Consider the following 14075-nt stretch of genomic DNA (forward strand, 5'->3'; position numbering starts at 1 on the left):
TAATGTATTTAGACAGCAAAAGAAAGATAATCTAGTCCAATTATCTCTTAAATGTTGTGCCATAGTTGCTGAGCATCTAAAACACGTCATCTGCGTGTAGTACTTAGAATGTTCGGTGTTACAGAAATAAATGACGAATTTTCTGGAATACACTGAAGAGTTGCTCCTTTTTGTAGGTGGAGGGGCTGGTGTAAAGATTTCAATGTCTCTTGAATGTTCTATTCCAGATAATGATGTGATCATAACATAGAGTGGTGTTTTGTTATAACTAAACAGAATGGGGTGGTTTGAAATAATAATATAAAGATTTTACTTCATATACTGGAAGGTCTTTTATAGTTTCTTACTCTTCGTGGAACTTGTCCTTCCAAACTGAAGATTTCATGACACGGTAATTCTCCTCACATGAAAAAATAAGAGAATTTCTCATTTTAAGGCAGGAGACAGTCTATAACAGAATAGTAATATGAATTTGTCTAAATAGTTTTAAGAGGACATCATTATATGAAATCAGCATGTCAAGTCAGAATCTTCCAAATCAAATTGGCAAAGCACTTATAAAGGTAGATAGAAAAATGAATGGACAGATGTCAGATAAAAATTAATGTATTATTTTTCTGCATATAGGACAGTATACTGAATGTGTAATTACTTGATGGCATGATGTCAGGCTTCATTCAGTTAATTATTAACATATCTTCTACTAATAGTCTAACTCTTTGTATTCTAGCAAGAACACAACATTTTTCTGCTACTATACATCTTAGTAGGTTTTACAGCAATAAGAAAAGCAACTAACATCTAAAAATGTCATAGTTTAAAGACAGTACCCAACGGTTGTCAAGGACTGATTGTCAAAAATATATTTGTCATAGAAATTTATCTATAAATTGATATTAAATGGCTATAGAACATATGTTCTTCAAGGTTGCTGGGAATGTTAACTGATCACTCGTTCCCTCTTGGTTTTGTCAAATTTGAAAATACATGACAATAGCAAGATGAAAGGAAAATCATGATCTTTTGACCTGGTGGAAAGTTTTAAAGTGAGGAAGAAAATAAAGCACTCAAAATATTTCCTTTTTTTTTTTCAGTTCAGGGGAAAAACAAACAAACAAAAAACGTCATGATTTATGTGTATGCAGCAAAATGTACAAAAAATGTCCTAAAACCTTTAATTCCTCAGTTATCTTAAAATAATGTTTAAGTTTAGACACTTGCAGAACACAAAGATAGCCTGGAAAAAATCATTCAATTTCAAATAATACACTTTTTTTGTTTCATTTTAATTCTATTTTTTCTTATATTCACTTCTGGAAGTTCAGAATTTAGATGATACTGCACTGTGATCACATAGAAGCTACTCAAATTAAAATAATGAACTACTATTTCCTGCGTAAGTAATACGACAGATCATTTGAGCCTCATGTGTGAAATAAAGTTTGGAAACAATTAACCAAGTTCACAGAAGGAAAAATGAATCAATAATAAGCTTTATATCTTGATTCTGCATACAAATATCATATGGATGTGCTTTGAGTTTTGTTTTGATAGCTGAACTTTGAGCCAATCAAGTTAGCACAAGCAGAGATGAATAATTACTCTCAAAACTGCACGGTTAGATTGATATCTACAATATTGTCAGGAAAAAGAGGAAATCTCTCCCACAACCACTGTGCACTATGCTCTGCAATTTCTGTGACATTTCTGTAGCATTTCTGTGACAGAAACTTGAATCTGCTACATGTACTAATACCCCCTGCACCATATTTCCTTTTGTTTGCCAGGTATTACTTATTCATGTTTTCTTCATAGCTATGACTCCAAGACATCAGTCAAACTCTGGTCAGGACTCTTTCAATGGCTGTATCCTTGGCCACAGCCTTTGCGCTAGCTATGAGAAAAGTGGGGAAATAAGTATATCAAAGAGAGGCAACATTTTCACAGACAAACGGGGGAAAGTTTTTCTAAATTTAGAGGCCTCAAATACTGGGGAAAGAAAACGATAAAGTTTCTTTGTTACCTTTCTTGGTGTCTTGTTGGTATTGTTGTTTTGTGGTGTTGGTGGCAGTGGTGACGGTGATATGTGTGTGTGTGTGTGTGTATATATATATAGGCTTTGGTTGCATTTACTGTATTTTCAATCAACTGAGGAAGGGTATAATTTTAAGTTGCAATATAAGGAATTTAGATTTATTATTAGGAAAATATCGAGTTGTAAATTGTTGAAATTTTTGAAACTGTTGGAAAACTGTCCTACCTAGTTATATGGCAATAGCTTCCATTCTACTTTTGCTAGAAACGAAGACTTTTGCAACACAATATATATGCTATGTTTCTCCAGATTGTACTTCTTATTCAACACAAAGTTTTATTCTAAATCTAGTTGCTAACTTACAAATACAGTATTTTCCCCCAAATCCCTCCCATTATTCTGCATAAGATTATTAATTTTGTGGCATGTCATAGCATCCATTCCTTGAAAAACACATGTAATTATGTGCTCCATAACCCTGTTTCCCATTTATCATGAAGTTAAATGTGTTTTCAAAAAGTATCTGTAACAAAAAAGAACAATAATATACGCACGGGCTATGTTTTAATTTCCTTCAGCTGTTTCAAAATAAGAGCTCAATAAACAACTGCTGAATAAAATTTGTCATTTCAGAAAAGACTGAAACAAATATTTAGAATAGTTATTTAATGACAAAACTACAGAGTAAATTTATATTATCATATTTTTAATTTAGAATAGAAGGAAGAGGTTTTTGCTATTTAACAGGCATGCAATTGATAAAGTAGTATCAAGACTATGAAAATAATTATTATCTGCTGTTTCAGATTTCATACATGATTTGAGTCGGCATTATATAAAATATGTTTAATATATGTAAATGGAAAATAAAAATACACTGTGCTTGTCTCATTTGATTTTAAATAACAATGTTTTATAGCTGAAAATCTAGACATTGGTTATTCAGCTTATAGATCTGCTGTGAGTTTCAAATTAGATAATGCCTTTCCAAACACATTGCAAACTTTAAAACATTAAAATAAACATTTAGAGTTACTGTTTTCAAAGATTAAAGTAAATGAAGAGGAGCAAACAAACTAATCTAATTATATATATATATATATATATATATGCCAACTTTAGAACAAAATAAGTATCCTCATCAACTTGTTGTATTTTATCTTCATATATTGCTAATTATTTTATAAAATAAATATTGTAAACAGTGTAGATTCTCTAGCAATTCTTAAGCAAATGCTACCAACTCAGGTTGATAAAAAGAGAACATTAAATTTAATAAAGTGAAGCAAAACAAAGAATTACTTTATGCCCACAACTTATAGGTTTTATATGAAATGTAGCTATTTTATGTTAACCTTAGTGTAAAGTGTAACATAGCAGTATTGCAAATGAAGTTCCACAAACCCTGAAATATGTGGGCCTGGACATTCTTAATACAGAGTTAATTATGAGAAACATATTGTTTTTAAATAGCCTGTCATCTTTGAATACCCTAATGGCAGCAAGGAGGAAGCATTGCGGATCAGTCACTTAATTATCTGCAATGTATATGCAAATACCAAGAGTTTGATGAGGTCTTTACATTTGGACTTTAAGTACCCCATTAGTAATCATAAATCCACTACTAATGTTTCTGTGGCACTTAGGCAACAGTGAAAAATTAAGCAATAATGACTTCAAAGGTAGAAGAATCACACAATAACTCCGTACCTTTGAGGTCATTTTTACAATTTGAACACGAATTATATGAGTGTACTTCATTGCCTTCAGCATTTAAGAAGCATTGCTAATGAATAGGGAGGTTATTTAGGAAATAGAGTGCAAGGGGTGGATATAGATAGAACACTGAATCTTAAAAGAATTGATTCCAAATATAAAAAGAAACACATTTATTGCTTTTAAATGACCTAAAATGCAAAACTCACAGATGAAACAGACTTTCAGAAAATCCTGGGAATGCACCAAAGTTGTTCAATCAGCATGACCAACTTCAGCTACTTGCTTTTCATGAATCTTCCGTGGCTCAATGTGGGCCCATAAGTAATGATGTGTAAAAGTCTCTTTGCTTTGTACAGCCATTGTTTTTGAAAATGCAGTCATATAAGACAAATTTTACTCTCCTTAGAACTGGTTAAAAGCAATTTTCCTCTAGCTGATTAAATCATACCTAATTTCATTGTGTTAAACAGTGTTAAAAACAGCCTAGTTAAGCAAGGTTCGGCCTTAAATATAAAATATCAGAATAATATAAATGATAAGAGAAATATTAATTTGCAAGTATATATTGTTTTAAAGCCCCTGGAAACCATTATGCAGAATTAAATGTACTGAATTCAAAACATATATTTTGAAAATTTCTGAACTATTTATTTTACTAGTCACCTGATGATCTGATACAGATTATTCTTTTGATAAGGTTAATCTTTATAATTTGCCTCATTACCTATGTTTGTATGACATAAAAAAATTTTACATCAGTGAACAAACAGTGCCTAAGGATGAACTATTTTCAAATATTATAATCATATTTGATTCTTCAAAAATATCAAATGAAATTTATAAAATAAAAACGATTCATTTTTCACAATATATGTAATATTATTTCTACTCATCAGGGCAACACAATATAAATCAATTTAATATAATAAATTTAGATTTATATCACGTTTAATATTTTTGACCAATTTTTTAATATGATTAATAGATATATAAGCAAGTCTGCAAAGAAAGATGACCTGAAGCTAATGATACTCTGAAAATATTTACTGTAATCATTTTAAAAGTATGTTTTACATACAGGTATCTTTACAGAGTAGAATATGTATTTAAAATGGCAAATATGCTAAATTTTATTCCATACTACAAATACTACTATTTTTTTCAAGTTGAAAATAATAAACATACAGAAATACCACAAAAATTATATAATAAACTATTTTTATTGAGAAATCTCTTTTGACATGATGCTTCATTGTTACTAAATGCTACAGTATATATTGCCTACAAGCAAGGTTCATATTTTGGTATTGTAACCATATAAATTAGAAAATTAACACTAATACATTAATACCATGTAATCCTCAGTACCCACACTGGTTTTGACAATTAGCTCAGTAATGTTCTTTATAGAAAGGATAATTTAATCCAGTATTGCTCATTTTATTTGTCATTCATCTATTTAGTCCCTTTCCATCTGGAATGTTTTCTTAGTTTTTTCTTGAAATCTCTGTTCTTAACACTTTAAATGTTTACAGGTCAGTTATTTTGTAATTTGCCCTTCCATTTGGGTACATCTAATATTTTCATATATTAAATTTAGGTGATATAATTTTAGCTAGGATATCGCAGAAGAACCTTCTTCTTTTCTTACTGCATCCCATAAAGTATTATCCAGTGTAGAATTGTCCTACTATTTGTGACATTAATTTTGATCATTTGAAAAAGGTGCTATTTCTCCACTGCAGAGTTATTCTTTCTTTTCTCTGATTATTAATAAAATTTCATGGGACCAGACTTTGACATTCCATAGCTATTCTTCCTTACCTAAATATTACGTACTATTGTTAGCAATTATCGATGTATCTTGCCTCAATTAACTATAACTATGAGGGTTGCAAAATAGTAATTTATCTAATTTCTTTATTACTTCAAAATTACTAGTTGGCATTATTACATAGACCATACCTCCCTAGTGGTCCAACATATTCATTCAGCTTATTTATATCCATAAAAACATATACAATAGAAGTATAACCTTTTACTATTTTATTCTACATTGATTCTCACATGGGAGTCGTTTCCTTGTCCTTTTGACATATTCCCATTATTGGTTGAGGAATTTATAACTTCTGTCACAGAAATATCTTTTCCCCAACCTTGAAATCAGCTATTTCTCCAAGAAGCCCGTGGGGTCCTATAAGTAGCAAAGTTAATGTCACAGGTGATGGGGCAAATCTACATTAGCTCTTACCTCATGAAATGTAATTGAAGGAGTAGATAATCATTCTGTGATATTTTTGTCAACAATATTTAAAGTGAATCTAATAAAGACATTTGGAAACTGTCTAGTGATGATGGCCTGCTTCTTCTGATGACAACTATCTTCTCACTGTAACCTCACATGGTGGAAGAAGTAGGGCAACTCTCTGGGACTTCTTTTATAGGAGCATTAATCCTATTCATGAAGGATCTCATGCCTAATCATCTCCCAAAGGCTCCACCTCCTAATATTGTCACATAGGGGCCTAGGATTCACCATGTGAATTTTAAGAGAAGGTGAACCTTCATACCATAGCACTCTATTTACAGTTGTACTCTTCATATTCTTTGTGCTTTGAAATCCTTGACCAGGCATTTCCACATGGGCACCTGGCACTCCTTCTCACTTTGCACATGAACATCTTTCTCACCAAGCCTGGGCTCTGACAGTCCATACCAGGAGCCATGGATGTTCTTGTCAGTCCACACAGGCTCTGATACCCACTCAGGTCATTGCTTCTACCATCCAACTAGTACAGAACCCTACCTTACTCAGCCTCACCTGATAACTTCTGGACTGAATGTTTTATTAAAGAAGAGAGAAAAGTAAGAATGCAACAAGGGCTTTTTTTTGTATATTGCATTTATACATGCAACACAAATACACACACACAAACAGATTGGTTCTCATTATTGCAGTGGCTATGTTATATTATGTCACCTCAAACTCTGAATTAGTGAGTACCGAATAATTGTTTCTATGGAGATTATATATATATCTCACATATATTATAATTTAACAAAAATTAAAACTTATCCTGTATATTCTATTTTCTTTATTTCACAAAAGAAAAATACTGCTTAAGAGTATTAAGTGACTTGCCTGAATCTGCCCCTCTAACAGGTGAACATAATAGGTGGCAGAATTGGGATTCAAACCCATCCAAAAGGCCTCAGATTCAGAGTTTTTTGCATTACATTTCACTACACCTATCATAAACATCCTCTGGAAAAAGTATAGTATTGATTTGGAGTTTATAAATAACTTTTAGCAGATAGATGAATTTGTTAATGTGAAATCTGCAAATAATGAGAATCAACCACATATTTGTATGTTTGTATGTATCTAAATATCTATATCTCTCTATATATGTCTGTTTACACTTATGTTTATGTCTATATTATATTTATATCTACATCTGTTTCTATGTTATATATATATAAACATGTTAGGAGAAAATTTATCCTAGATATTTTATGTTTCCTGTATGATCCATGCCTTCTGGGAAACAAGCATACTCAAACAGCAAAGATGCCTTAGAAGTTAGAGAAAGCACTCTCATAAAGATACAGACCCCAGAAACATCCTATGATTTATGAAGATAAAGTTTCCTCCATTTTATCAGAGGGACAGTTGCTTAAATTCCAAGGTAATTAATAATCTCTTTATCTGAAAAGGAGTGTGAAAATATAAACCAGTAGCTCGTAAATATTTAGAATCTCTTAAGTTTGGAGTTCTTTTTCAGTGATGCAAATCCACTAATCCACTATATATATAGGTAAACAGCTGACACTCATCTGTCATGGAGTTTGGCAAATGAGGAACTGACAATGACTGGATCCAGTTTCTGCTTTTACCATAAGTAATAAGCCATCTTTGTCTCTGACATGAGTTCTTATGTCTTTGTAAGTATATGCATATGATACTGAGGCGAGCTAACTTGCTGGCTTTTAAGTAAAGTGAAAATCTCAAACAGAGCTTTCATAGTTTTGGACTTAGCATCAATATGCTTCAAGGTGTATAATCAAGTAAAAAAAGAAACTTGACATTATATTTTTAAAAAGTATTTCTAGAAAATAAAGATGAAAGAAAATGCCCCTATTAATTGCAGTACTAATTTTTTATTCCTAGGCCAGTCAACAAAAATTAAAAATGAATCAGGATAGAAAAGTAAGCTCAGGACTTAAAAACAAAATTAATCAGGACCTTTTTTCCCTCAGTTTCACCTACAAATAATATCTAATACAACAACTCCCTCCCCACTCCCCCCTGACAAGATCACATGTCCACACTGAATCAGCCTCTAAGTTCTTCTGATTTTAAATCCTGTATTATTTAGGATAAAATAATTTATGTAATATAAGAAAACATAAACTTTCCCAATATAAACACCGTGTTTTTCCAAAGACTTCCCTACCTGTGCTAATTCAGTACCTGAGGCTCCTTGCAACTTTTTTTTTACCCTGCAAATGTGTCAGCTCCTTAATTGTTCTGTATCCATCCAGCAGTCAACAGCACTGCCAAAAAAACACTCATTTACATTGTACTATGCCAAAGTCCTACTGGGATCCAAGGGAGTTCAAGAAATGTAGTCCCTGGCTAACCATTCTGACTAAAGAGCAAATCTACAATCTAAAAGGGAGAAGCAAATATCTTTGTTGGAAATATAACCACGCAGTCACATGTCTCGGCATCTACCTTTTGAACAACAACAAGTAGATCCTTATCATAGTTTCTAGAAATTAATACCCAATTTCTATGCCTAAATCCATTCTTCACTCTTCCAAAAGAGCAAACTTTCTAATATTCAAATTAATCATATAATTCATTTTAATATGCACTCAGTAAGTATTTCTATCACTTACAGAAAAAACTGAATTTCTAAATATTTTGTATGAGGAGCTCTAGTAACTCGCTTCTGCCTATGTTTCCTTTCTTCACTTTGGATGCTTGAAGGCTCATATTTTACCATCCAGTAATGTGAACTTGTAATTCCTCACATATCACCTGCTTTTCCCATTGAATTATCAAAAAAGACACGGTCAGAAATTATTCTATATATAATCACCCACTCTTCATATTGGTTAGTTTATACAAAGTGATAAAATGTATTATACAAAAATATTTCAATTTTATTGGATAATTAAACGTTTAGAACCCAAATAATGTGTTAATTAAAACTCTAATATGATATAATATGAAACACTGCTTCATTTGTTATATTGTCTGTCTCTAATATCAATATATCCAATATTAAAAGATTGAAAATAAGTGTATCTTGTTATGTAAGACAAGGGAAATGATTTTCAAGCTATTTGAACCAATTTCTGTGTTCCAATAGCAACCTACAGATAATATCCCTTAATATGTCAAATCACATTTTACTCTCTTTACACCCCATTGATCTGCAACTGCCTGAATATAGAACACTATCTTTAACTCTTCATTTTGCATATCAGAAAAAGAACTATCTCATAGGTAATATACATTTGATAAACTCTTCAAAATTTGATGTTTCAAGTAAAATATTATGTTTAGAACTTGACTGGGAAAGGTAGTAAATTTTTGATCTTTAATGGAGTAAGATATTTTTGAGACATGAATAAAATAATTACATAAAGCATTCTGTTCTACAGGAAAGTGAGAGAGGTGAAATAATAATAAAAATAATTGTAATTACCACTTGATATTCCTGTGAGTTCTTAAAGTTTATAGCACTCTACCTCTCTGATCTCAATTTATGAAAAATTATAATTTTGCCCTCAAGTGAAAAACCATTCTACTTATTATTATTATTTTTTCTGGTTAAGATATGCAGGAAAAAGACCCAGAGGCAAACTGGGAATTGCATTTTTGCACCTCCTTTTAAAATCTCATTATTTTACCTGATACTTTTAAACTCATCCATTGTTTCTTTTATAAAAGACCTCTTTCTACATTTTAATCAAACTTTATTTCTAAGATACTTGTCATTGTTAATGGACTTTTGAAATCTTCAGCGTCTTTTGTTGTTTTTACCCATGTAAAATTGTGGGAAGAAAAGTTACTTTACACTGACTGATCTATGAAACTTGTCATTTGAAACAGTTCTTTATTTTCTGAAGGTTTTTAAAGTGAATTAACATTTTGATGCCATTACTAAATGTAATAATAGTTTCTTTAAAAAGGTGAATATCTAATATGTATAACAAATATAATAAGTAATATATATGTGTAATCTTGATATTTCCTTCAAATATTTTGAATTTCAAACTTCAAAACTGAATTATATCTTAATCGGTAAGCTGCTAAATAAGAAATACATATGTAACTGCAATTATATAGGCTAGTAGAATTATGTATGCTGTGCATATATTCAATAAATAATGCTCTACGTATTGATTTAAAAAATAGAGTAACTCAATGGCAGTAAATAATAAAGGCTGAGCATGCATACAATTATTTAGTCATTCATTAATCAACTAAGTCCTGATTGCTAACCCTATATATGACCCTTTGTTAGAAGTGAGCCTGTGGTTGGCAGTTAAATATGTTTTTCCCTCCTTTGTGCCATGAGAAGTGAAATGATAAATACATAGCAGGAGTGCTCACTTGAAGAAAAACAGATAATGCCAGCAAATATCAAAATAACAATCAACAAAGTTTGACTAATTGGAAAAACACAAAATCTAAAATTCCACTATATGTGTGTGTGTATCTACCTATATCTATGCCTATCTATATCATCTACATCTACTTCTATCTTTATATTCATCCTAGTTATTGATTAATTTTGAAAAATTAAAGTTCTAGAGAAGCAAGGGATTACTGTAACTCCCAAACAAAATAAATGCATGTATTTCCAAAGAGCATCAAATGTTTATATGAATGTGTTATCTCAAGTCAAAGAAGCAAGGTAATGACATTTTAGGCAATGAGTTGATCTTTAGATACATATCTAATTATTGTCACAATATACAATTTACTCTTAATACAATAAATAAGTTTATTTCTCTTATAGATAAAAAAGAAATTGTGGTCTGGTTTAAAGGTGTCACATTGGAAGCAGCCCTCACCAGTCAAACCTGCAGCACCTTGTCTTGCTTTTCCCACCTTGACAACTACGTTTCTATTGTTTATCAGTTACCCAGACTCAGACACTCTTGTTATAGCAGAAAAAACAAGCTAAGACACCTGGCATCAAGATAAACAATGTCTAAATCTCCCAAAATATTTTTAGTTATAATAAGTCACAAGGTTTTTCATAAGTTCTTTCATTAAAACACTCTTGTTATAATGCAAAATATCATTTATTTGCAACAGTTGTTTCAATAGTAATGTAGACTTTTCCCTGCAGTCATATACTTCTACCAAAGATACCCTAAAGTAATATCTAGCACTTAATCCAGGGGGAACATTTCACAGAAGTACTATTGTCCCCTCTTATTTATGGCTTCACCTTCCATGATTTGTTATTCATGGTCTACTGAATTTCAAAAAAAAATTAAGTGGAAAATTCCAAAAATAAACAATTTATAAGTTTTAAATTACACTCTGTTCTGAGTAGTGTGATGAAATCTTACACCATCCCTTACATCCAATCCAGAACATCAGAATATGAATCAACCGTTGGTACAGTGTGTCTATGCTATATATGTGATCAGCACATTAATAACTTAGTAGACTTTTCAGTTATCAGATCAACTGTAGTGGTATCCTGGGACTTGTGTCCAAAGTCAACCTTAGCCTAATGTTATATCACAATGCCTACATTATTCATTTCACTTTGTTTAATCATGTAGGCATTTTATCATCATACATTATCATAAGAAGGGTATTATACAATAAATAATTTAGAGAGAGAGGTCACACACACATAACTATTATAGTTTTCTATTACTAGTTATTGTTGTTAATCTCTTACTGTGCCTAATTTATAAATTAAACTTTATCATATATATGTATCTATACAAAACAATAGAGAGCATATAAGGTTCAGTACTGAATGTTGTTTCAGGTATCCACTGGGGTTGTTGAAATGTATTCCCTGCAGATAAAAGGGGACTATTGTATATATGTCAACACTCATCTACTTCTCATTAACAGTCTGACACTGACGACATAAAAACAAACAGAAGGAGCTTCTTATAGTCATAACGGATAAACAATTTTGTTGAGTAGAAGATTTAATAATTCATACTGACTTAAAAAAATCTTTATAAAATGTGCAGTGAGAAATGTAATGCCTCATGTACTGAGGTCGATGAGAAAAATACACTTCTCCAGCCAACTCCTGCTGGGACTATTGAGCCAGTAGCAGCTCAGCAACTCCCTGGAACAAAACTCACAGTGGGATGGCAACTTGCCATCTTTGCTGTCTCCCAGCCCTCGTCCTTGTTGTCTCCAGGCTTTGGAGAATCCACAGGACCAGGGGCTGGTCTAGACCTCTAGCACAAAGCATCCACCTAATGGAAAAGTGGCCAAACTGTTCTCCACACAGGTTCTCGTCGTCACTTTTCCTCACTGGAGAGGAATGCCTGGTCTGGGACTCCAGCACAACCATCCTGGCCCTCGCCTGACCACTTCAATCAGAGGTAGCACAGCAGTTAAAGCAACACCCACACAGACAGCTGAGGAAGAAGCAGTGTAAGGACTCCAGCAACTCAAATGGTCAGTGTCTTATGTCCTCCAAATGACTACACTGGTTCCATAACACCGGTTCTTAAACAGGTTTCATTAGCTGAAATGACAAAAACAGAATTCAGAATATGAATAGGAATAAAGATCATCGAGATTCAGGAGAATGGGAAAACCCAATCCAAGGAAACTAAGAATCACAATAAAATAATACAGAAGGTGATGGACTAAATAGCAAGGATAAAAAGATAGTTGGTCTGATAGAGCTGAAAAACATACTACAAGAATTTCATAATACAATCATAAGTATTAACAGTAGAATAGACCAAGGTCAGGAAAGAATCTCAGAACTTGAAGACTAGTTCTCTGAAACAAGACAGTCAGACAAAAATGAAGAAAAAATGAATAAAAAGGAATTAACAAAACCTCTGAGACATATGGGATTATATAAGGAGGCCAAATCTATAAATAATTGGCATCCCTAAAAGGGACGAGAAGGAAGCAAGTAACTTAGAAAAAAAAATACGAGCCTTGCTAGAGAGGACAACACTCAAATTCAGGAAATACAGAGAACTTCTGCAAGATTCTCTACAAGAAGATCGTCCGAATCTGGTGCTTATGAGCATAAGCATCAGATTTTCTAAGGTTAAAATGAAAAAAAAAAAAAAAAGCTAAAGGCAACTAAAGAGTAAGGGCTGGTCACATACAAAGGGAATCAATCTCATTAGGCTAACAGTGGAATTCTCAGCAGAAATCTTACAAGTCAGAAGATATTGGGAGCATATATATATATATATATATATATATATATATATATATTTGAAATGGAGTCTTGCTCTGTTGCCCAGGCTGGAGTGCAGTGGCCGGATCTCAGCTCACTGCAAGCTCCACTTCCTGGGTTTACACCATTCTCCTGCCTCAGCCTCCCGAGTAGCTGGGACTACAGGCGCCCGCCACCTCGCTCGGCTAGTTTTTTGTATTTTTTAGTAGAGACGGGGTTTTACCGTGTTAGCCAGGATGGTCTTGATCTCCTGACCTTGTGACCCGCCCGTCTCGGCCTACCAAAGTGCTGGGATCACAGACTTGAGCCACCGCGCCCAGCCAGAGGGCTTATATTCAACACCCTAAAAAGAAAAATCTTTAATCAATAATTTTATATCTAGTCAAACTAAGCTAATTCAGCAAAGAAATAATAAGATTATTTTCAGATAAGCAAATATGAAAATAGTTCTTTACCATCAGATCCACTTTAAAATAGGTCTTGAACATAGCACTAAATATGAAAAGGAAAGACTATTACAAGCCATTACAAAACACATTTACAAGCCATTACAAAACACATTTAAGTACACAGTCCAGTGACACTATAAAGCAACCACACAAACAAGCCAGTGTAATAACCAACTGACAACACAATGACAGGATCAAATCCGCATATATCAATACTAATCTTGAACATAAATGGGCTAAATGCTCTATTTAAAAGGCGGAGAGTGGCAAGCTAGATTAAAAAGCAAGACCAAACTGTATGCCGTCTTCAAAAGACCCATCTGACATGCAGTGACTTCCATAGCCTCAAAATAAAGGGATGAAGGAAAATTTACCAAGCAAATGGAAATAAGAAAAAACCAGAAGTTGCAATCCTAATTTCCGGAAAAACAGACT

Source organism: Trachypithecus francoisi, unplaced genomic scaffold (assembly GCF_009764315.1).
Source record: "Trachypithecus francoisi isolate TF-2019V2 unplaced genomic scaffold, Tfra_2.0 Lachesis_group1, whole genome shotgun sequence".
NCBI lineage: Eukaryota > Metazoa > Chordata > Mammalia > Primates > Cercopithecidae > Trachypithecus > Trachypithecus francoisi.